The sequence below is a fragment of the Equus quagga genome, chromosome 2 (genome assembly GCF_021613505.1).
Source record: "Equus quagga isolate Etosha38 chromosome 2, UCLA_HA_Equagga_1.0, whole genome shotgun sequence".
NCBI lineage: Eukaryota > Metazoa > Chordata > Mammalia > Perissodactyla > Equidae > Equus > Equus quagga.
The window spans coordinates 113,350,499-113,376,599 of record NC_060268.1 but is presented as its reverse complement, the minus strand read 5'-3'; the positions used below and the strand labels follow the sequence as shown (position 1 = coordinate 113,376,599).

At 37.5% G+C, this 26,101-nt stretch overlaps 1 protein-coding gene across 2 annotated transcripts in view; it reads right to left on the bottom strand.

Moving 5' to 3' along the window:
- The window catches only part of CHRM3 (cholinergic receptor muscarinic 3), a 453,240-nt gene that overhangs the window by 315,383 nt on the left and 111,756 nt on the right, over positions 1 to 26,101 (bottom strand). For both annotated transcript variants that reach the window (XM_046651978.1, XM_046651979.1), the window contains exon 2: positions 5,753 to 5,861. The gene's annotated coding sequence lies outside the window, so the exon portion shown is untranslated. The remainder of the gene's footprint in view (positions 1 to 5,752; positions 5,862 to 26,101) is intronic.

Below are 26,101 nucleotides of genomic sequence, written 5' to 3'. Positions count from 1 at the left end.
AAGTAATTCTCATCATTATTGAAATATCATTCTAAAAATAATATGCTTAATGATAAACTAATAAGGACATTAGTAGTGTCAGTTACATGTTTTCAAAACTCTTGTTACCTTTTGCTAAAACTGCTAAAATCATATAAATATCATGGCATGCTAAAAGTGGCCACTGTTCATTTTTCTGGTTATACTTTTTACTGGTTTATATGAATAACAATTTAAAGTTAATATCCATATTGAAAGACATTCCATAGAAATCCGTTTGACATGGTCAATGCAATTATTTTCTGTTCTGTCTGAGGACAGAGGATGATACTGTTTCAATCATTAATTTAATCAGCAACTACTTATTAAGTGCTGGACACTGGAAATACAAGACTGAATAAGACAAGGACTGCTGTCAACAAGTCAAGAGAGTGATGCGATAAATGGATACTGCTACAGACTGAATGTTTGTGTCCCCCAAATTCATATGTTAAATCCTAATGCCCAGTGTGATGGAATTTGGAGGTGGGGCCTCTGGGAGGTGATGAGGTCAGGAGGGTGCAGTGCTCATGAATGGGATTAGTGCCCTTATAAAAGAGGGCCAACAAAGTTCCTTTGCCTCTTCCACCACATAAGACAGCAAAAAGACAGCCTTCCAGGAGGCGGGCCCTTACCACACACCAAATCTGCCAATGCCTTGATCTTGGACTTCCCAGCCTCCAGAACTGTGAGCAATAAATTTCTGTTGTTTATAAGCTACTCAGTTGATGGTGTTCTGTTATAGCAGCCCGAATGGACTAAGACAGAAATGTAAACAAATTGTGCAGAAGCGCGTGTGATCTATCACAGAAGCACGCACACAGTCCAGACGTGAAAGAAAAGGCAGGAACAGTCCATTTGAAGAGGAGGATTAAGAAAGTTTTCATAGACGGCAGAGCATGTAAAATGAGTTTGGAAGGGAGAGTCAGAGGCCCATGGACACAAGCACTGGGAGGCTCGTGGTGTCATGCCACGCAGGTAAGGACGGGGCGCTTCTAGGTGGGGCTTGGTCAGCAAAGAGGTGGAAGAGATCTACGCAGACAAATGAGAGAGGGCCACATGCACTGTTCTGCGGCATTCGCAGCTCATCTGATTCTACTTTTAGTCACTCTTCAGCAGACACTCACCTTTAATGAACTCATCTCCTGCTTGTCCTGCGATACATCCTGCTCATTCACAACTCTGAACAACTGTTCTGAGGCTTAACTGTTCCCCTCACCATGATTACGTTAAGCTTACAGTTATGGTCTGACTAAGCCTATCTATTCTGAAAGTCCCACTGATAGAGATTTCACCTGTCTCCAAATTACAGTTGGCTTCAGTTCTGAATACCCCGTGTCTCCTCCCAATGCTGGCACTGTGATAGTGAAAGAAACACTGTTCTTCTCTTTAGTTTTTAGAGTTACTGTTTTAGGAAGTATTAGATTGATACCTGACTAAATCAGGCTCCTTTAGAAGGGAACTTCTAACGCCTCAAATAATTTTTAAGATAAACATCACAAATGTATAATGGCCATGAAAAGAAGCAGGGAGACATGAGAAGCCATTTGTTTAGTAGGGCTGGCAGTCCAACACCATGACTCTGCTCTTTCTTTTTCTTTTTATGACATTGCGAGTCCCAACATGAGACTTCAAAATGTGAATGTTGACCACGCTGAAGGACGGAACATATGGAATGATACAAAGCCCTGTGGAAGGAGGCGTGGGGGCCTGGAATTGGCCACCCCAAGATATGTCTCTTTGGCATGATGATTATTTGTGGCTTGTTACTTTGCAGACAGGAAAGCAACTGAAAAGTAGAATTTACTTACCCTTTGTAAGAGACATTTACATTGTAAAAGAACTCTCCATCTGTAAAGATATCTCCCTCTCTACCAGGAAGAAGGGGAGATGACCTTATCTCTAGAAACTCTTAATCAACAGGGAAGGCAAGGACTTAAATCTGTTGTTTATTGTGCTTGTCTGGTAACCTTCTGTAACTGACTCCCCCCTCCCACCTCCAACATCCTCCTTTGTCTTTTGCTGGATATGATATTTCAGCTGTGGTGGTTTCGGCCATTTTGGCGGGTTGCTCAGCTTGCCCGGGCCTCTCCCATGTGTGCATTGACGGGTAAAGATGGCAAGCAGCGGGATGTGTTGGAGTACATGAGGAAGCCATTTGGTGTAAACCTAATTCGGCCTGACCTTGTCTTTCCAAAAGGGCCTGACTGAGGCCGTTGAGCATGCATTGTATGTATACCTGCTTTAGATATTCCCTATGGCAAGAACAAAGGCCCTTGAGATAAAGGCACAGCTTCCCTCCCCCTCCCAAGGTTGGTATTTCCTTAAGGATTAAGCATCTTTCCTTAGGCTAGGAACTGATTGCTGTGCTCACCTGTGACTGCCCAGCTTGAGACAATAGACTTGCCTCCTGCTACATGCTCTCGAGATAGCAGACCCATTACCTGCCGTGTCCATCAAGCGCTGTGCCTGTGCCGACAGAGCAATCTTGTGACTATTGTGGGAGGGACATTTCAATCATATGTAAAACATCCTGTTGGGGGTATATAACCACTCTGTGCACCTTACTTCTTTGGTGCCCTTTCTTCCTTCAGGAAGAAAGGCCCCAGGCCATGGTCCTCATAAAGCTTTGTTTAATTTTCTCCTGCTATTCTGTCTCATGTGAATTTAATTCGTTCTCCAGCCAGACGAACCCACAGAAGGTAGAGGAAATGTCTTCCTCCCCTACAGAGGTCAGAATAAGCCTCATCAGAGGTCCTCTCTCACCCAGGTCTCCCAGCAGGGACAGTCAAGCAGCAGTCAGGTTTATCCCTACATCCATGGTACGTGGGCTCTTAACTACAAAACCACCTCCAAAACCTTTACTCTCAGAAGCCACCTCCACAAGCACGGCTGTCCCTGCTGTGGGCAAACTTTATAAAGGCTAAAGCTATTGGAAAAAGAAACAGCAAGAAGAACACAAGGGAGTGTGCAAGGCAATGTTCAATCATAATGCAATCTAAATTATAAACAAGGCAGATTAAATTAACATGTGACAGACTCTGGCTGCTGATATGGACAGATACAGAGATGGGCTGACCAAACACCAGCATTGTTTCAGAGGGTTTCTAATTACCCGGTGAGGGAAGGAGACTTCACTTTCTGTTCTGAGTGATACACAGCAGCCAGGCAATCCATTCTTGGCTTAGAATATTGCCCCGAGTTATCAGTATTTCCCACCTTGGGAACAAATTATGACTCATTTGAAAAATGCCACCCATTACAACCACTGAATTTTGTCCAATACAAGCCCGAAGGACAATACCTTAAGTTTCTTCATAACAAGAACAAGTATAGAGCCTGACTTAGGTCACGTGATTATGAAAGTTCAAGCACTTCCTCTCCATCCCTTTGTGACACCCAGTCTGCATTTTCACCTCCTTTCTTCTTTTCCTTTTCTCTCCAGAGAAAAAAGTCATTTTAAATGTGGTAACAGCCCAATTTTCCTAACAAATTAAACAACGAGCTGATACTCCCTATTAGGCCTAAAAAAGTCAATGGATTTTTGTCATTTTTATTTTTTAAATCAGGATGCCAGATTTAACTTATGTTTGCCTTTGTCATTTGATTTAAATTATTTTCTTGTTTGAAATTCTGGATCTAACAAAGCAAATCTCATTATTGGGTACATCTAAAAGTCCCCTAAATATAAGTTATGGCAAGGAGGTTTTTCAGAATCAGAGAATCTCTGATTTATATTACTTTATAATTGCATTATGTAATCATTTGTGATCATATCTTCACAACTCCAGTGAAGGTGAGAGCTACCATTCCTTACCAGATGCCATTAAACCATCCCAACAAAAGCAGCATGGAGTATATTTTATTTATTTCCATTTTAGTTTTCAGAAACTGGGACTTCTAAAAGTTCAGTAACTACTTTAGGTTTCACCATTAATTAACAAATGGTTTTGAACACAGGCCTTTCTGATTCCAAAATCTGTGGTCGTCACCATAATCCCATACTCCTCCAGTTAATAATAATCGCTAATATTGATTGGTTACTTCCTAAGAGTCCCACAGTGCTCCTAAGCACTGGACCATATTAGCTCACGTTATCTATACAACAACTCTGTGAGATAAATACTTTTATCATCAGACCCATTTTACAGATGAGCAAACTAAGGCACAGTGAGATTAAACGACTCACCCAGCATTGCAAAGCTGGAAAATGATGGAATTGGGTTGCAATGCTAGGCAATCTGACTCTAGATATGCCCTATACTTAAGGACTATGCTACTATATCAGCAAGTGGATGGATTTTGCTTGTTATTGGATTTTTGTTTCACTTATATGCAAGCATTTTATTTGTGTAATAAGCTATTGCCTTCTCAATGATAAAATTATCTAATTTCTGGAAAAGAATTTGCAAACAGTTACATTGCATTGGCCTGGTTATATAATAACTTCTTTAATTTTAGTGGAAGAGTCTTTCTCAGTATTACTAGATGCATTTGTTAAGATCTTCATTTTTAATCTTTTATTTTAAACAGCTAGCTGTACTCTGTAAGCTAAAGAGTATGGTCATATAAGGTGTTAAAGAGATTTCAGTAAACAGAAGCATTAAATACAGTAAGCTAAATGAGGAATATCTGATCGAATTTCTACACTGTTCCCTTAGTATCCTGAAATTCAACTATACATAAAAAGCATACAATGTATCTTTCTTTCTCCAAGTGTAAACACTGAAAAATAAAAGCTAATAAGAGAGTACATATGCCAGAGATCAGAAGCAGAAATCTAATACTTATGGTTAGTGGAGACTCGTGTATGCAGTGTGTGTGGTGAAACATATATGTTTTTCCACATTTCATTTAAACACAATTTTCTCCAATACAACAAATAAATTTGGGTCCTAAATTAAAATTGTCTGATTTTATCATTTATCTCTTTGCTGAATAACATACAAAATATTAGGCTGTATTAACCAATTTAAAAAGAAAATCATAGTTATAACTTTTTTTTCCAGCTCCCTACTTGTAATACTAGTCAGCCACTGACAAAACTATTTATTTTTATGCGGTTTACAGCTAACTAATAATTTCATAATATCACCTCATTTGACTTGTAATCTACGAATTAGGTAAAGCAGAAATTCTTCCTCTCGTTTTGCATATGAGGAAGCTAAGGGCTAGAGATTCAAGGGAGTAGTCAGTGATGAATGTTGGAGCTGGAACTAAAATTAAGTTCTTCTGACACTGAGTATAATTCCCCTTCCATAACATCATAAACATCGTATGTCAATTACCATATGACACTTGTGTAAGTGGACACATATCAGACACCCTGTTGGGTAAAACTACAATAAAATTGAACTGTTTCAAAATATTAAACTAGGTAAAATCTTTAGACTTACATTGCAGATTTATATGATATTAAAGAACTGAAAGATGTTGAAACTTTCCAGTGACTTTTTTTATTCAGTTAAAAGAGAGGTAAAATTCTATACTTCTAAATTCTGCCTTTATAGATACACATTTACTACCATACTAATGTATATACATATACATAATAGATACATCTTAACCTGGACTTTCATTTTGCAATTGGTTGGTACATAAAAAGACTAAATCTAGCCACATTTCATAACAGCACCACGAGCACATGTATTTTGCACATTTTTCATTAAAAGTGTACACTATTGAAAATCTCAGTACATAACCATGTGAATAATATTGAATAGAAAATACCTACTAGTAAAGAGCCTTAGTGGTGTACATCATGATGGAAATGGATACAGTTCAGTCAATCCATGGTCCACTGAGCAACTCTTAACCACAATATGTGCCATCACTGTTCAGATCTACAGAGACACACAAAGAGATGACAAAGTCAGTCAATAAATATTTCACATCATTCACACAAGGGTATCTTCCCAAACTATAGCATTAGAAAACAAAGACACTTGACAGGTAATCCAACAGAAGGCCCTTAATTTACACCCCTCTATTTTCCACATAATGCATAGTACAGTGGTGAAAACACACTATGTAGTGTATTACTGATTAAGAAGTAATAAATTTAGTGGAGAATTGGTATAACATTATTGGAAGGCTATAAATTCATCAACAAGAAACAAAACAAACAAAAAAGCTCTGACATGGAATTCCTTTTAGGGCTTATGTGCTGAGCATTACATCATGCCTATGTAAGAAACTTCATTATCTTCACAACAAAGCTGCAAAGGAGGTAGTCTCCTCACTTGACAGATTTTAAGGCTCAGGGTAGTGGAACAATGGCCCAGGATCTGAGCTCTATGGTCCATGCTCTTTTACCATCACATATGGAGTGGGCAGAGCACACCATTCTTCCTATGCTTACCTGTGCTCTGTATGCCCTACAATATAAGTAACAGATATCAGAGAATTACATAAGATGTATCTCATCAGTCTCTGTTTCCCTTTTATTTCTTTGGAAGACAAGCATGGTACCCTACTCATCTTTGTATGTCAAATAAAGAGTGACATCTTATTTTGGGACACAACGTCTGGCACATGTAAGTATTTGCTGAGTAAATGAATGAATAAACAGCAACAACAAAAGTAGGAATTGGCATATATTTTTTGTCTCAATTCACACTTTTACTCCGTCAATCCTTTCACTTACTTGCCAAGCATCTTCCTGTTTGCAACACAATCTCAAGAGAAAAAAGTCAAAAGAATACTCTGAAAAATCATGTGAATGAAGTTCAAATATATTCATTCAAAGAATTACGAACTAGTTAGTAGTCAGTTTAATTTAGTTTCATTGGAGAGGTTCCTGAAGAACAGCAGAAGGTTAAATAGTAAAGAAAATTTCCAGAGAGAGAAAAAAACATCCACCTTTCACTTCTAGATCAGACATCAGCTTGCTAACAGAAACTAACCACCTTCCCTATGGCAGATCCCAAGGGGGAAACACTGTGCAAATAAAGGAGAAAATGGAAATGGTTAAAGACTCGAAGAAGAAACTTCATGATCACAGGAACTAGGAAAAGCTGATCTGGATTGGAGATGCTGTAGAGAAGAGCCAGACTGGAGACCTTGAGAGTCAGACCCCAATTTACCCTGCAGAAGAAGTGGTGCCGCGGCACGCTGCCTGTCCAGAGCAGGGTTTGGCACACTACAGCCTGCCGCCTGTTTTTGGGTAGCCTGTGAGCTAAGAATGGTTTTCACATTTTTAAATCGTTGGAAGAAATCAAAAGAATCACATAAATTATTTGAAATTCAAATTTCAGAGTCTATAAATAAAGTTTTATTGGAATACATCCACAGCCACTCATTTACATATTTCTCTGGCTGCTTTCACGCTACAACGGCAGAGTTGGGAGGTTGTGACAGAAATAGTATGACTCACAAATTCTAAAATATATACTATCTGACCTTTTATAGAAACTGTTGGCTGATTTCTGGTCTAGAGAATTGTTAGTTCTCAATTTGGAAGGGATGATATTAGAAAAAGGGGGCAGATTGGAAGCAGAGGATGGGAATTCACTTCTCTACAGAGGATCAAGAGATCAGGGACATTGTAAGAGCTGCACTGAGTATGGCAGGGCTTTTTCTGGAGGTAGTGGGGCTTTTCCCTGGAGGAGGCACTAGAAAGAAGGTTAGAGTCAGCCCCACGCAATCTGTCACACAGGCTGGGCCAATGAGGATGGATAGAGAAAGCTGCCCATCAGCATAAGTGCCATTTTCCAAAATGGCAGGATGAAGTTCTCATGAAGGAAATCTCCAGGGCTCTGACTCCCTCCCTCTTTGTGCCAGGCTCCAGAGTGGCAGATAGATAACCAGCCCTCCTGCCAAAGGTCAGAGAAATAAGATTACAAGAGCAAACAGAACAACCCTGAGTAGGTTAAAAGACACTCCATCCACCCCACTTAATGGCAAATCATGGGCCATATCTAAGGATAGATAAATGGGTGACGAAGCAAAACAAAGCATAAAGGCTATGAAAAAGAATCTGCTACATAACACAAGGAAACTATAGCCATCTTTATAGAGAGGAAGCATTTACATTTGACAGACATCAAAGAAAGATAAAGTAAGTTTTGTAGAACATCTGCTTTGTGCTGTCAATGAAGTTTGAAATAACACAGAACAAAATTCCAAGGATTTATCTTTAGAGAAGTTAATGAAACCCAAATAAATGAGAAAACACTGAAGTGGTTTCCCATTCAACTATTAATTGCATCTCAGTGAAGAGAAGTGGGAATCTGACCTCAAAGACTTGGGTCTGAACACCAATTCCACCATATTCTTGCTGTATGACCTTGGACAACTTACTTCATATTCAAAGCCTCATTTACGTCACCTCCAAAATAGGGTTATTCTGAGAGCTGTGTGACAAAATATGCATGAAATCTCCAACATACTGCCTGTCATATGGGAAGTACACAGTATTTGCCAACTTTTCCTCTTCTTTCTGGTCTGGTTATGCTCACTTTCTCACCCTCCTGTTCTAATAGTAATTCGTCTACCATTATTATTACAGCTGTGGAAAAACATCAGTTGCCAGACATGAAGGTTTCTCCTATGTTGTCACACTTGACTTTGTATCTTCTGTTTTTTTTTTCTGAGGAAGATTAGCCCTCAGCTAACTACTGCCAGTCCTCCTCTTTTTGCTGAGGAAGCCTGGCCCTGAGCGAACATCGTGCCCATCTTCCTCTACTTTATATGTGGGACGCCTACCACAGCATGGTGTGCCAAGCAGTGCCATGTCCACACCGGGGATCCGAACCGGCGAACCCTGGGCCGCCGAGAAGCGGAACATGCGAACCTAACCACTGCACCACCGGGCCAGCCCCTGTATCTTCTGTTTTTTCTGGGTAGCCTACATCTTTTAACTTTGGGCCCTTCTCTAGATAACTGATAAGCTGATATTCACTTGAAAAAAAATTTAATTCAGTAGTGAATTCTGTAACCATCTTTAACCCCTTAGGCAGAAATATACAGCCACAACATTTTGTGCATAAATCTGTTATTAGAATTCATTTTGTATTATCTGTTTACCTGTGTCCTTCCTAGGAGGCTATAGCTTGATCATCTTGACTGATATGATATCAAGAGGACCAACTATGACCTCATGGGGAAGACAGACATGTAAACACACACCCACACGCACACACATGCACCACATTTCTATTTATGTACTGACCTGGCAATGGAGATTGCTCCTGAGTCTTTTGACTCTTTTTAAGTAGATAGCACTTTCTTCATGCCAGTTGCAACCTGGAGTCTAACACTGACTTCAGAAATACTAGGTACACAACAAGCCGTATTATTTGTTGAAAGAATGAAGAATGAAAAAAAGACAAAGAAGAAGAATGATGGAAAGGTAAACTTAGTAAGGATTTGATATATAAAAAAATGAATGCAGCATATTGCTGGTAGCACTGGCCATTTAATTATCCTGGAAATCCATCTGGAAACATGCACAAAAATAGTATAAATTTTTTCATTTATAGAATTGGATAAATTTTAGAAGTAGTTTCCAATAACAATCTTCTCCCATATTTTGAACATCTACTATGTGCCAGACTCTGGTAGGTACAACATCTAAGTCAGCTCTTATTCTTATTTTTTCACAGAAGGAAATTGAAGGTGAGGAAAAAATAGGGAATTATTTTTTTTCTTGACTAACATCACACAGACAGTAAAAATCTGAATATATCAAATTCTGAAGTCTAGGCCTTTACACATAACAAACTAAGCTTGGTCTCTACTTTGTTAAAAGGTATTCTTAACAGAAGATTTATTGTGTAAACAGTCAATAAATGGACTATCGTTGTTGTTGCTGCTGTTGTTAACACCATAACCCAACAAAAGGGAAAGAGTTTAACACTATGGAATCTTACATTGTTAAGTTTATATTAGTCTTTATTACTACAATAAGTATAAAAGTTATGCTAACATAAAGAAATATGTATATAAATGCAGAACACAAAATGTTATGTATAGGATCATTAAAATTACAGGCAATTTCATGTATGGTAGATTAATAAAAATTAGAGGACAATGTAATGAAAATAATAACATTGGGTGATTAGAGGCAACTTATTTGAAGTTCATCAATTTATTTGAGAAAGTGCAAATTAGCTCGAGTTCAAATTTACATTTAAAAACAACAGATAACATGGGCTGGCCCAGTGGTGTAGGAGTTAAGTTCGCGTGCTCTGCTTCGGCAGCCCAGGTTTGCAGGTTTGGATCCCGGGCGCAGAGCTATGCCCTGCTTATGAAGCCATGCTGTGGCGGTGTACCACATATTAAAAAGTAGAGGAAGATGGGCACAGATGTTAGCTCAGGCCCACTCTTCCTCAGCAAAAAGAGGAGGATTGGCATCAGATGTTAGCTCAGGGCTACTCTTCCTCAGACAACGACAATAACAATGTGTATAAATTTCTAAAAGTGGTAGTAACACCCTAGGCCTTCTTCACGTTCAAATCTCACTTTTTCTCTGAGCAAGATAATAAATTACTGTTGTTTCAACAAGAGCTGTTTGTTTGTCTATTTATTTACTCTGCTGTTGGAAAGGGAAACATTTAGAGGCAGGTTTACAAAACAAAATTTATTGAAGCAAAGGTTCTGAAATGGAGTCATTTAAACAATCTACTCTATTTAAAATAGACATAGTGCAGCTTAATATTTCCTAATTTGCATAAGCAATCAGTACTTGATGATGCTAACTCCTGTACTCAAAGGTTTTGTATATATATCACATATATATATATATATATATATGATATAAAGTATGTGCTATTTTAGCAAAACTGCAAAAAGAATAGTGACAAAAGTTATTACCCAAAAAAGAGTAAGAATATTTGACTAGAGCAACAGTTGAGACTCAAAAACATGCTGATGTGAGCTCAGACAGCCACCTGGAAGCTAACCCTGCAGAGGACATCCAGCTCACAGGTCATCTTAGTTTCAGACTTTCCTCTGAAGGCAGTTCTAACCCAGCGTCACTGACTCATGAAGCGACTGACATTCTCTTATTCTCATTGCATTATAACAGAACAAAGGCACAAAAAATTGAAAAGAATTCTGTTTAATCAAAAGCATCTTCTATCAAAGGAAGTACAGAAACATGACCTTGATGGAATAGCTGTGAAGCCTAATCTCCGGGGAGACAGCAGTAGCTCCTTCTGCTGAGTGGGTGGCTTTTCTTCCCTACAATGGTTACGCCCAGAGTTTCACACCTGATATATCCATGGTTTGAGCAATCTAATGGTTAGGCTCGGAGCAAATGGTGATACTTTGGATAAAAATACATATTTTAGCTAGGTTTTCCATAACTTGAAGGGCTAGCTGAAGAGTATTTTTTCTTTCTTTGTTAAGACTCTAAAGTTATTTTTCATTAGAACTCACTATTTTAGTAACTGTATTTGATGGCCACAGTGGTAAGGTAGGAAAAAAATAAATCCAAAAGAATGAGAGCCTTGGTAAAAAAGGCTCAGGCAGAACCTAAGTAGGAGATGTACTCCTTAGTTTGTTTAAATAGCTACTGGGTAGGTTTATGTGCGTGTTTACGTATGTAATGAGGCAACTGTCACTTCATGTTTATATTTATTGGCTATTAAACTTTAAAGACTAGCTGTACTGAAAATTAACTTCAATGTTTATTCTACATTTGCTCTCTTGCTGTTCCAATTCCTCTTTTCCATTAATTGTAAGTAAGAATAGTTAAATTAACTAGACAAAAATCAGTGGATTTTTTTCATATGTAATTTACAAAACAGAGACAGCAGCTTCTAACTCTATTTAAATTTTAAATCTAACTCCAACATTATCTAATTGGGTTGAAACATCCATTTGGCAGGCTGTGGACAAAGGACTCTCTCATGAATCAGAGCTGTCACGATGGTACAAGCTGTTTGATGGAGGGGCACCATGGCGGTTAGAAAATGCAGAAAGGCGGTCACAGGTTAGGGCAAAGGACCAACACAGAGAAAGTGGGAAGCAGTTTCTATTGGCATCTTTCTGGGAAAAAACCCAAAACCTTTCAGAGACTCTCACTGCTCTTTGTAATTGCATTGAAGATGAGAAGTATGCAAATTAAAGAGATACTTGGAAAACCCTCCCCAAAGGCTATGGTGCAATCTCATTATTTCAACCATGACATGCCCCTGCTCTTCTCTTCCTTCTGCGTCTCCTCCTCCTCCTCTTCTTTTTTCTCTCCTTTCTCCTTGTCCTTTTTAGTAGGAGCATCCTCATAACCATCATTATTCATGTGCTTACCCATGTTCTAAGCACTTTGATGAATGCTTTCCAAGCATATTTATTTTCTTTTCACGATCTCCAAAGATTGTTATTATTGTCCATATTTTTACAGAAGCTGCGGTTCTTATAGACTGAATTTCAAAGCCAAATAGCCACTTGAGTGGGCAAAAGTTAGAGAATCAAACCCTAATGTGTCTGATTCTTTTACTAATAAAAGAAATATTCCTGGGAGTATAATGCTGTGTAAATGCAGAACTCGCTGTAACACTGCAGACCCTGAGCATATAAGGAATTATATGTGGGTTTCAGAAGAGGAGATCGGGAGCTGAATTAAGTTACCCTTCAGAACATAATTTCATCTCAGAGAGCTACTCAACTAAACATTCTTAAATATTAAAAGCAATAGAATAAGTACTTAGAGAACAAATAGAACTAATTTCTGAATCTTAACGTTAGGAGGGACCATTATTAATGCCAATGTACCAGTTAACTTATGGACGATAAAAAAAGAAAAACAATTGTTATGAGACCAACAGGTGTCTAGACTAGGGGAGTGGCTAAAGGTGTATTTCTTTACCAAACTGCAACAAAATTAGCAATGTATGAACACCCGAGACATCTGAAACATGCTAGGATACCAGATATAGAGCCCAAGGGAGCAAACTTAAAAGTCATTTTTAAAGATTAAGAAAGGAAAAAAAGAAACCAAAGAAAGAAAAACAAGCTTAATTATTATCTAATTATTATCTTAAGACCTAACAGAACCCACTACTGGAATGCTGAACCTTTGCACCAGAACACATCAACAGAGGCAAAATATGCATTTAAATTGAAATGGAAATGGCTCTCTTACATGTTTTTCTAAACTGTCTGTCGGGATGCATAATCATTTTGAAGTATTTGAGAAGTCAGGGCACTAGTGATTCTGAAACCTGAAAAGGTCTTGGTTTCCTGGAAGCACAGTAAGAAGGAAGGCAGCCAAAAGATCATAGAAATTATTAAGGCTGGGGTTTTCTCTTTTCACTTTACCGGCCTGGATATTTAGATGGCTATCTTCGCGAATGTCTTTGGATACTTTCCTAGTTTTGTCTTGAAAGGAAGTGATTTATGACTCTGAAATCATACAGTTACCTCAAGTGGATATTACAATTGTCAAAAAGATGAGGGTTTACCAGTATCGTGGGTATAGAGATATCTCAGGCATGTTTTGGAGTTAGGATATTTACAAATTTAACAAAAAGCTCCTTAGTCTTTGGAAGTGATAACCCTTTAATGTCAAGGCAGAGTTAAAGACAAAGCAGTAAGCTTTCCGTAGCGCTGGTATGTCAGCACTCTCTAGACTAAGTAAGGAGGATTGCAGTAAACACTTAGGGCAACAGGACACTCTGCTCTTAGGGTAGAAGAAGGTCAACCTCATAGCTTAAAATGGCAGCAAGTTTTGCTTATGGCAAAACACATTTAGGATTTCAGCACATCTCTTCAAGCAGCTGTCTTGGCCCAAGACCCCCTCTAACCTACACATTTAAGCAAGGGAAGTATCCTTCTAAATGTGCAAAAAGGAGGGCCTTTCCACTTACACATTAAAGGAAGTAGGTTTCTAAGTCAATTACAGATTGATATGAACAGAATTAAGAAACAAAGGACAACCAATATTCCTAAGGTATGGGGCACAAAGGCTTGGGACAGGAGCTCCCCTTCCCTATGTGCATACATACAGGTCGTTCTTAAGCTATGCATTTACACAGTGAAGACAACCAGTAAGCTGATCAACCTTCTTCAGAATCCCATGTCTGATGGACACAGGAAGACCCTGGTTGGCAGCCCTGGGGTTTTTTACCACTAACTGCCAGGGCCAGTGGGTCAAACACACTCTTCCTCAGTCACAGCTCATGAGTATTAATCTTGAAATTATGCTCTCCATCTCAATAAGATTGTTTGCTTCAGGCAGAGGATGGCTTTAGCCAAGAGAATACTAGTAACCATGTCTTCCAGCTAGCACTTCTAAATAAATGATTGAGATAGAATGGAGGGGAATCAAGCCACAAGCTCCCCAAACGTTGTACATTTTGGGAATTGGAAAACCAAAGCCAAGGTTAGAATTTAGGTAATTAATCCAACCAAAGCAAACTTGAAACCATGAGAATAAACCATATAAATCTAGTGCTATTGCTGCCTCCTGGACTCTAAATGCAGGATGGAATTGGGAGCGAAAGACGTAAGATGCCTACCCAGACCTGTGACTAGCAACGCAATGATGGAACCTAAATAGGGCTTCTTCACACAGGCAGCAGGCTTGCAGCTTGAAAGCAGGGCACATTGTTCACCTACTCATGCTTAAGATACCTGACTTGCCTCAGCCTCATCGGCAATTCCAGATCAGGCTGTCTCTCTGGTTCAAGGTCAAGCTGCAACAGCCTGTACCCAAAGGCCCAGCTGATCACCTCCTTTGCAGTCCTTGCCTTTACTTAGGCCTAATCTATGGCCCTGCCTCTCAACAGCCACTGACCTCCATGAGGTTGACTTCTTGATCCTAGGGAACAAGCTTCAGAAGTGTCAACAGCAGCTCCAGGCCAGGATTCTGTTGAGAGAGATTCGCAACCAGAAAGACAATTGTGGGGACAGGGAAAAAAAATCTTTCCAATAGGACAGGTTTCTTAGGCTTACGCAACAGCCAAGGGCAACCCAGGAGGCTGAAGAAGTGCTGAGAAGTGTGTGTCGATGTAAAATGACCAATAACCATTCTACAGATGAGAGAAACCCCAATTTTGATTTATAAGTTGGTTACAGATTATTTGCCTTCACAGCAGATCCACAGTTATTTGGGTCTGGAATGCTAGAAGTACAGGGCCCAAAGGGATAAAAATCAAAAACATACTAGATAAGAAATAAAGTTCTCTTAATAAGACCTGGTAACAACTGGGGCTCCACTCAAAGTTCTAACTTGGCAACATGGCAGCAATATGATGAACTTTTTGGAGAGAGGAGACAGAATGCATTGAGAGCTTTCTGCCCCAGATATGATGGGTGCATAATACCAATATTAACTATTAGTAGATTTCTCCCAATTAAGTTTCGGTCAACAGCACATGGACTCTGGGCCATTGACATTGATTGACTGGCATTCTAGTAAATGTCAAGTTTCAATCTGTCCATCCTCCTTCCCTCAACAAATATTTGGTGCTGAATTAAATCCATTACTGAGATTCTATGAAAGTACCATTATTTGATGGAAGAAAGTTATAGAAGAAGCCCAGGCTGCAAATGCTGAAAGATACACCTGAAACATAAGCTTCATGAGAGCAGATTCTTTCTCACTGCTGCATCTCCAGCACCTGGCACATAATGGATTATTTTTGAATGTATGAGTATTCCTATAGAAAGATAGTATCTTCAAAACAAGTCTTTACTTAAGCTTAGCAGCTACCAGCAGTTGTACTACATGCTTCAATTAACGATAGTCTTACGAGAATCACACATTATTTTTATCATTCACTACCATTAATTGAGATTCTCTCCTGAACTAAGCAAAATGCTAATTGTTCCAAATATGGATTGTGTCATTTAATCCCTATTACAACCTTGAAAATACATAAAGCCTCATTTTACGGATTAGGAAACTGATGATTCAAACTTAGATTGGATTTTGCCAGATTTCATTCACTTTCCACCATACAATAACTTAACTTTTTGTTTATTTCCTGTTTCAGAGAAGGTCCCTGAAATCAGAAATAATAGGTAGACTTTTAGAGGTGAGAGGTGACTGCTAATTCTGGCATCATCATTCTTTTTTTTTTTTATTTATTTATTTTCTTTTTTCTTTTTTTTTTTTTTTAAAGATTTTATTTTTTCCTTTTTCTCCCCAATGCCCCCCGGTAAATAGTTGTGTATTCTTCGTTGTGGGTTCTTCTAGTTGTGGCATGTGGGACGCTGCCTCAGCGTGGTCTGATGAGCAGTGCCATGTCCGCGCCCAGGATTCGAACCAACGAAACACTGGGCCGCCTGCAGCGGAGCGCGCAAACTTAACCACTCGGCCACGGGGCCAGCCCCTGGCATCATCATTCTTACATCATGATAGTAATCTAGCCAGCGATCCATTCCCAATCTACAAAGTGGGATAAAATAAGGTAATATATATGTGAAAATGCTTTGAAAATTAAAGACATATGGATGCAAATCAGTGTGTGTTATCCCAAAATGAACTCATGAAATGGTAAGGAAAGGGAGCAGGGGACATCTAGCTAACTGGCCAGAACTGCTGAGGCAGCTGAGCCTCAGTGGGGCAATGGACCGGCAGCCAGATTAGCCTCATGGCTGACGTAGTACCATCATGGAAAGTTTCACTCAGCCATGGGGAGCCTTATTTAGTATGTTTTATTACCATGCTCACATTAACATTGAGGAATAGAAGGAATAGGATGGTTTTCTTTCCTAAAAACTGGGAGTAACTTGGCCGTCTTTTTCCCCCAGAGGAGAGTGAAAACGTTTCAAAATACATTATTTCTATCAGAGAGCTAGGAATCGTTAAAGGATGCTTCAGAATTATTTAAGTTAAGGTTTTAATTAAGGGAGCATTTTGAAAAAACAAAAATAATCTTTTTTTCATGCACTAATAAATCGGAGTGAAAATCAATCAAACAACATAAGTAATATTTTAGCTGACTCCGCTTCAATCTTTTTCTTCTTATTTGCTTGGGATTATGCATAGATTTATAGCAAAGATTATATTAAACTTCACCTGACAGTCTTTTCTCTTAATTACTTTTTTTTTAGCATATTCTTGATTACTTTCATACTTAACCTCCCAGTTTTCATTACACTTTGCTTTTTTTTTTTTCAGGATTTTAATGTTAAACTTTATCAATCAGGGTAGAACTCTTACACATCTGTAAGAAAAATTCATCTTAGAAACACATTCTAGAGACACTCTTTTCTACAAAGCAAAGCAAAGAGTATACACAATTTTCCTTTAGAATAACCAAGTTCATGATATCCTGAAACTCTTAATTCATTATAATTCTATTTTAAGTAGAATTACAGAGAATACTACTTCGTAACATTTTATAAGTCCTGAGATGACCAACCTCTATGATTTCTGTTTAATCCCTCAATAGAATCATTGACTCCCATTAAACTGTTTTTAAGTTTCTGATCAGATATTCTCATGATTCTCACATTTTTAAAAGTAAGTTTCCTCATTTAAGTTCATCATCTCTATCAAATATGTAATTTCTTTCCTCATTTTTGTCCCCAAAGCTTTTAAAAAATAGTGGCCAACTACAACGATGTGAAACAAATTCTGAAATGAGTCCTACTTATTCTTTTATTATCACTATCAAACACACTAACACAGGGAGCTTGGCACAAAACATGATCCTGGGCGCCATGAGGCTCTCATACTTTGGTTACAGGAAATCTCATTCCATCAAGAGTATAAGCAATGGAATGCAATAAATCTTGACGTAACCTTATGAAGTGAACAAATGAGACAAATAATTCAATTTGTAAAAGAAATCACATGCATACAACTTTCTATACACTTTAATGGGAGGGGTTATTGAAGATAATGAGATGATATATATGTCAAACTGGGTTTATTGGGAAAAACTTCCCACAATACATCCGTTTGAGCTTGGACTAGATAATAGTAAAAAAATACAAGAAAGCGATGGGCTGTTCTGAACTTGGGAGATAGATTTTTGTTAGTGACGGCAATTTGTTAGTCTAGCGTGGGGCCCTAGACCGCCTGCTTCGGGAATGAGGCCTGTCTGACAGGATGGGCAAAGGAAGGAGAAATACACTTCTTTAACGTTTTAATCTTTGAAATGGAAAAAACAGAAAAGACAAATTGAAAAAAAATCCCTCAGCTTTCAGATGATACTTTCAATATTTTAAGATACGAAGCAAATTAATACAAAATTATGTGGCAGTCACAAACCTGCTCTAAATATATCATTCCCAATAGCTGAGAAAAATAATAATATCTATTACATGGTAGATATTGCGATTGCATTTTATTGAAGAGAAAATGAAGTTTTCCAGTTAGCAAGTGGCAAAGCCTAAGTTCACATGCATCACTGTGCTTTGAGTCAAGGGCTCATTCTCTTTTAATCACATTGGTAATTTTGCTAAGATGTTATTATAAATAAACCTAATTTTAAAGTTGGGTTTATTTAGAAATAATTTACATATAGTAAAATTCACCCTATTTTAGTGTACGGCTCGTTGAGTTGTCATAAATGTTCACAGTAGTGTAACCAGGCCCACAATCGAGACATGCATTTCCATCACCCTAGAAAGTTACCTGTATCCCTCTGTAGTCAATACCACTCTACAACCCAGCCCTGGCCACCTGCGCTCTGATTTCTATTCTTGCAGTTTTCCCAGAATGTGGTACAAATGAAATCATACAGCTTAAACCCCTTTGTGTCTGGCCTCTTTTACTTAGCATGCTAAGTGAAATCGTTGGCCATAATTGTAAGAGTTTGTGTCATGATTCTGAATTCTGCTCCATTGATCTATATATCTGTTTTTATGCTAGTATCATGCTGTTTGATTACTGTAGCTTTATATTAAGTTCTAAACAGGAAGCGTTAAGTCGTCAAACTTTGTTGTTCTTTTTCAAAATTGGTATTTTGGGTTCTATGAATTCCCACATAAGTTTTTGGAACAGCTTATTAATTTCTGCAAAAATCCTAGTGGAATATTGGTGGGATTTTATCGAACCTAAGATAAAGTTGGAGAGAACTGCCATCTTAATAATATTGAGTCTTTCAATCCATGATCATGGGATGTCTCCTCATTTATTTAAATCTTTATTAATTTCCCTCAGTTAACATATTCTTTCTCTCAGAAAGTTCCCTTTTCTCTCAGCGGTGTTTTGTAATTTTTGATATACAAGTATTGTACTTCTTTTGTTAAATATATTCCTACGTATTTGATTTTTATGAATAAAATTATTTTAATTTCATTTTCAGAAAGTTTATTCGTAGTATGTAGATATGCAATTGACTGTGCATATCTCTGTTTTTGCTGAATACTTTTTATTAGTTCTAATAGTATTTTTGTGGATTACTTAGGATTTTCTACATAGAGAATCACGTCATCCATCAATAAAGGCAGTTTACTTCTCTTTTAATCTGGACTCCTTTAGTTTATTTCTTTATTTATATTTAATTTTGGCCTAACTGCAGTGATGAAAATGTCCTATACGATGCTCAGTAGAGTACTAAGATTGGACGTCTTGTCTTGTTCCCTATCATAAGGAGAAAAGATTCAGTCTCTCATTCTCTAAAATAATGTTAGCTATAGATTTTTTGGTAGATGTCCTTTAACAGACTGAGAAAGTTCCCTTCTATTCCTAGTTTGCTGAGAAGTCTTTGTTTTTGTTTTTAAATCAGGAATGAATACTGGATTTTGCCAAATGTTTTTTTGCATCTATTAAGATGATCATGGGTTTTTTCCCTTGATTCTATTAATTTGGTATATTACATTAATGGACTTTTGGATATTAAACTAAGTTTGCGTTCAAACAGCAAATCACACAGTTAATTTATACACATTAGTTAATTTATACATTGATTTAGTTTGCTATTTCGTTGATGGTGTTTGCATCTACATTTATGAGAGATATTGGTCTGTACTTTTCCTTTCTTGTCATGTCTTACCTGGCTTTGGCGTCAGAGTGATATTGGCCTCATAGAAGTAGACGGAAACTGTTCTCTCCTCTTCTAAATCTTGAAGAGTTTGTGAAGGATTGGTATTATTTCTTCTTTAAATATCTGACAGAATTCACCAATGAAGCCATGTGGGCCTGGGCTTTTCTTTGTGGGAAGATTTTAAATTGCTATATCAATTTCTTTGCTTATTGGCCATCCAGATTTTCTATTTCTTTTCGCATCAGTTATCGATTTGTATCTTTCTGGGTATTTGTCCATTTCATCTAAATTGCCCATTGTTGGCAGAACGCATTTCCTTACAATCCCTTTAATTTCTGTAGGATTGGAAGTGATATTCCCTCTTTTGTTCCTGATTTTGCCAACTTGCCTTTTCTTTGTTCTTGGTCAGTCTCACTAAAGGTTTGTCCATTGTGCCGATCGTTTCAAAGAACCAACTTTTGGTTTTATTTATTTTCTCTATTGTTTTTATTGGTTTTCTCTACTGTTTTTCTGTTTCCAATTTCATTTATTTCCACTGCGATCTTTCTTATTTTCTCCCTTATTTTCATTTTAGTTTGCTTCTCTTTCCGTAGTATCTTAGGAGGAAACTTAGATTATTGATCTGTGGTCTCCTTTTATTATATTGTGGTCATTGGAAGTTATAAAATTTCCTGTAGCACTGTGTTAGTTGCATCCCACAAGTTTGCATGTGTTGTGTTTTCTTTTACATTCAGTTCACAATACTTTTTAAATTTCCTTTGTGATTTTTTTCTTTGACCCATGGGGTACTTAGGAGTATTTTGTTCAGTTTTTAATATTTGAGGATTTCTCAAATTTTGTTCTATTGTTGATGTCTAATTTAATTTTGTTATGGTAAGAGAACATAATTTGTGTGACTTAAACCCTTTTAAGTTTATTGAGTATTGTTTTACAGGCCTAGCATATGATCCCTCCTGAAGAATGTCTCATCTACTCTTAAAAATAGTATGTATTTCACTGTTTAGGGGCAGAACATTCTACAGATTCCTTTTATTTCAAGTTGCTTGATAGTATTGTTCAAACCTATATCCTTGCCAATTTTCTGTTTCATTGTTCTATCAATTATTAAGAGTAGAGTATTGAAATCTCCAACTATTCTTGATGAATTATCTATTTCTCATTTCAATTTTGCCCGGTTTTGCTTCCTACAGTTTAGGGTTTTGTTGTTGGCTGACTATATGGTTTTAATTGTTTTATCTTCCTGATGAGTTAACACTTTCAGCGTTATAAATGTCCTTCTTTGTCTCTAATGTTTGGTCTGTCTCTCTGTTGGTCTGTTTTCAAGATTTTCTCTTTGTTTTTGTCTTGCAACAATTTGACCATGACGTGTCTAGGCATGGATTTCTTTGTGTTTATCTGACTTGATGTTCATTGAACTTCTTGGATATGTAGACTGATATTTTGTATAAAACTTGGAAAATTTTGGCCTCATCCTGCAAACATTTTTTCTGCCTTTCCTGCTTTGTTCTTTTAGAACTGCCATGTGTTGATGTGCCTGATGCTGTACCACAGTCCCTGAGGCTCTTTTCATTGTTCCTCATGCTTTTTGTTTTCATGGATTATTCCTATTCATAAATCTTTAAGTTCATTGATTCCTCTTTCTGCCATCTCAAGTCTGCTTTTGAGTCCTTCTAGTAAATTTTTATTTGATTCTTTTATATAATTTCTATCTCTTTGTCGATATTCTTTATTTAGTGAGAGACCATTCACATATTTTCATTTAATTCTTTAAGCAGAGTCCTTTAGTTCTTTGAACATATTTATCACAGCTCCCTTGAAGTCTTCACATGCTAAGTTCCACACCTGGGCCCTCACATTGACAGTTTCTATTAAATGCTTCTTTTTCTTTAGTATGGGTCACACTCTGAAAGTCTCATATTTCTTAATTAAAATGTTTAGTTATTAATTTAATTTTTATAGGCACACTGCTAAGAACTGCTCACTGTTTTAATGTGAACAAAAATTTTAGTGGATCAAGTAGTATAGATAAAAATATATTGTATTAATTTAAGTTCATTTGTTGGGATAGAAAGTTGAGTTTGAGGAGTTGATAAATTAGCAGTTAATTCAATAGTGCAATTTATTAATTTGATTTATTCTTGGAGAAGTTTATTATCAAAAGTAACGAGACATGTATATGATAGTTTGTGAGGGTATTGGGCAGTAGGATGAAGGAAAGAGTTTGTTGTCAACTAAAAGTCTTTAATAGAAGAAAAGGGCTGAGACCAATACCTGAAGCTAGCACTGAACCTGCACAGGATAATCTCTGAAGACTGATGACTGTCGGCTTGATGTGAAAATGAATGATGAATGGACAGAGATAATAAATAATCAAGCAAAATAACAAAATTAACAAGACATCTCACAATATATCAGCTGTCTAAGTTTCAAAATAAAAGACATTTGATATCGGAACTTCATATATATTCACTCTCAGATTAGCACATCAAAGCAGGTGGTACTCACTAACCTGAAGATACGCTATATTTTATGATGTACTACCTCTGCAAATAAAGCAAGACTTGCAAGTATTTCTTCAATAACAGTTATTTTACCTTATTTTCTTTCCTGAATGGCAACCATTGTTCAAACACTTCTTCAAATACTAGAAGAAGACATGAGTGGGTTGAGAAGTGAATGAGAGGTGAAGAAGAGGATCCGATAAGTGTAGATTGCTCTTTTAAGCCTGAATAAGGAGAGGAATATCTATATTGGGTTTTTGGTTATTCCAGAAAAAAAGATTTTATTATGCTTGTCTCCATTCCAAACTAAATGAATACCCTTTTATGTCCATCTCTGACCTCTACTGCTCCAGGACTCACAGGTGCTATTTGTGACAAAGACTGCCAGGTACACTGTTCAAGTCAAAAGTTTTGGCATTTACTATAGCTGGATTGCTAGAATTTTCAAGAGGGCATCATATTTACTCTGTCACCATTATGCCCTGCACCTTCAAACAAATGGTGAGCCAAAAGTCCAGTGAGAACAGAAAGGATCCATAGAAAGCATTTACCCTATTGTCAGAAGACACATTCAACAAGACTTGGCAGGTCTGTCACTGATCAACATGTTACTTACTCCCTATGTGACAGCAGGAATCAGTCCTGCTGAGTATTAATAAGACGAAAATCTCAAGACTTTTCATATTCCATCACAAAACCAGGTCTATCTAAGAGATAGCTGACACAGACAGCTGTGACTTGCCATCATCTCAGTACAAGAAAAAGAAACTGGTAACATGAAAGAGTTTTACTCCCTCTTGAATTCATCCATCCATTTACTCAAAAGTATTAAATAAAGATAGTTGCTGACATTTATTAAAGTCTTTCTACACTAACCCGTTATACAGTTTTCTCTTATCCTCACATTACCCCATGAAGGTCTTCATTTTGGAGATGGAGGAGTTAAGTAAGCGTTCACAAGCTTCCATTCAGTGCTGTGCACTTTGCAAAATATGGAAATACAAAATATATGTTATCACGCTCATCTTTGTAGAAAGTAACTGTGTAGTACAAGAAAACAGATTTTTGAAATTGTACTATGAGATGGTAATAACAAAAAATAGTTAATATTTAAAAAAATGCTTACTATAGAACATGCAGTTAAGCATCTTACATTCATGATCTCCTTTAATCCTCATAAGCCTTTGAAGTAGGGTCTTTGATTATCTTTATTTTTGTAGATAAGGAAACTGAGGCTTACAGAAGATAATTAAATCGTCAAAAGTTGTTAGCTAGTAAGTGATGAATGTTGTGATTGAGATATTTAATATGCTGTAAGAACACAGAGAAAAGAGCAGTTAACCAACTTGGGAGTTCCCTTAAGGCTTCACAGAGAGCTGTTCGATGTTTGAACCAAGGCTTGAAAACTGAGTAGGAGTTCACCTTGAAGGAGAGAGCAAAAATTGCAGACCTAAGGAACAGCATGTGGAAAGACATGTAGTTGTCACAGTTCCAGCAACAACGAATAGGTCAGTAGTGGTTGAGGAAAGAGCCAATGAAGATGGTAATGAGTGAGAATACAGAAGGATACAAACGGAATTGGGGAGGAGATTTTTTTGATCACCTTGCATATTTTTTAAGAACTCCAGTTTTCACAACACAATGGTTAACAGCTCAGGCTCTGGGAATTCAACAATTCTAGGTTGCGATACTTGTAGGCTTATCTTTTATTCAACATGTTACCTTGGCCAAGAAACTTTAACCCATTGTTCTTCATCTGAAAAACAGGAATAAGTATAGCAACTATTTCGTAAGTTGTTATAACAGTAAATGAGATACAGCACTTGTAGAAGACTTATGGTATATAGACGTAAAAAAACATCCAATGAGAGTTAGTTATTCTCATCATTGTTAATATGGTTGTTATCATTATGGATGAGACAGACTTAGTTTGGAGCTGGTGGAAAATAAAAGTAAAACAGGAAAAGTTTTGAAAATAGGTTCGTCTTCCCTGGTCCTATCAAATAGAGCATCAATGTGGGGTACATTCACTTGCACTTTATTGCAACAAAGGAATCAAAGCAGGAGTGCATTTGCTGAGGCCAGAAGATGTCTTACTCACCAAAGCTATGGGGAGACCAACCTAGCCAGGGGCCTCTAGTAAGTACTGGTATCCAAGCCAGCATTGGTATTCATCACAGAGGTCAAATCAAGTGGGCAAGGTGTGACCTAATAGCTGATAAAAACACTAGGATGAAATAGAATTGTTGGGAGTCTTCATTAACATACAAATGTTAGTTATCCATTGAGAGTACAATGTCAGCCAGGGTCCAGAAGTTCAGAAAGCAAGATTTAGCATTTTAGAGAAAAGCAGGCAAGTAGAAGACAAGGTACTAATCAAAATCACTCTAAGGTAAGGAGGGACTATTGGTAAGGAGACCTGTCTTATGAGCTATTCCAATATGGAGAGACTAGACAGGCTAGGATATAAGCAATAAGAAGAGACTCAGGGTCAAGGCAAAGTTTGCTTCAGCACAATCAATACGAGGAAGGCAGCCAACACAGCTTAATTCCAATTGCCCCATGTGATGGAGCTAAGACTACTTCTCTCCTTCTAATGCCTCATCAAACCCAGCTGACATCCTGCAATCAGTTTAGCCCAGTACTTCCCAAACCCAGCTGTCCAATGGAATCATTTGAGAAGCTTTAAATGTACTGATGCCTGAGGTCCACTCCCAGGGACTCTGATTTAATTGGAATTGAGGTGTCCTGGGCATCGGGGGTTCTAAAAGCTCCTCAAGTTGATGGCAACATGCAGCCATGGCAGACAACCACCGGGGCAAGCAATACATTAGGGGCAGTATCTCATCTCCCACCTGTTTGCCATTATTCAAAATAATGATAAAACAGACAGAAAGTTGTCCTGTGGAAAAATGCACCAGCCTGACAGTGACTAAAGAGTTACAAATTTATTTTCAGGCACTAAAATAAAAAATTAAGCTATCATGAGGTAGTGGGTGGGGGAAGGTGAAGTGGTACATACACACACATTGCTGGTTAATTCATTCTGGTTAATATGGGAATGTGTTGTAGCATTATTCAACTTCGGCTGAACTTTTGGATTAAACCCCAAATAAACCTGTACAGCCTATAATTTATAAGTGTTCAATGTACAGCCTGCATACAGCATATGTAAATATGTACATCCTAATTTGTACATGTGTTCATATTGTATATGATTAAAAGTTAAAAAAGAGAGACAGAAAACCAAAATGCTTAACAATACAGTAACTGAGAATCAAATTAGGATACAGCAACATGACATCAGGTGGCTAGCAAAGTAAAAATTAGGAGGACTATCTAAATACACAGAAATTTGCATAAGAAAAATGAAGCAAAACTCACAGTAATGTATTCTGGTTAGTACTTTGTAAAGGATGCATGAGACAGCAGATTGGAATGCCTGAACTTGCTTGGCTTTTCACTTTATAAAACCCAATATATATTTAAAAATATTAATTTATCTAAGTATTAAAATAGAGGATAATTAAATATTTTTCCAAAAAATGGTAGACTTGAGAAAAATCAAAGAGAAGTGACTGGAAGCAATCTTTCTTGATCAGGTCTTCAGACCTAAGCCAGGCCACTGGGAGGAACGGTTAACGAGCCGCAGGTCCAAGGACCCACTGAGATTTTAACATTTTCTTTTCTCAA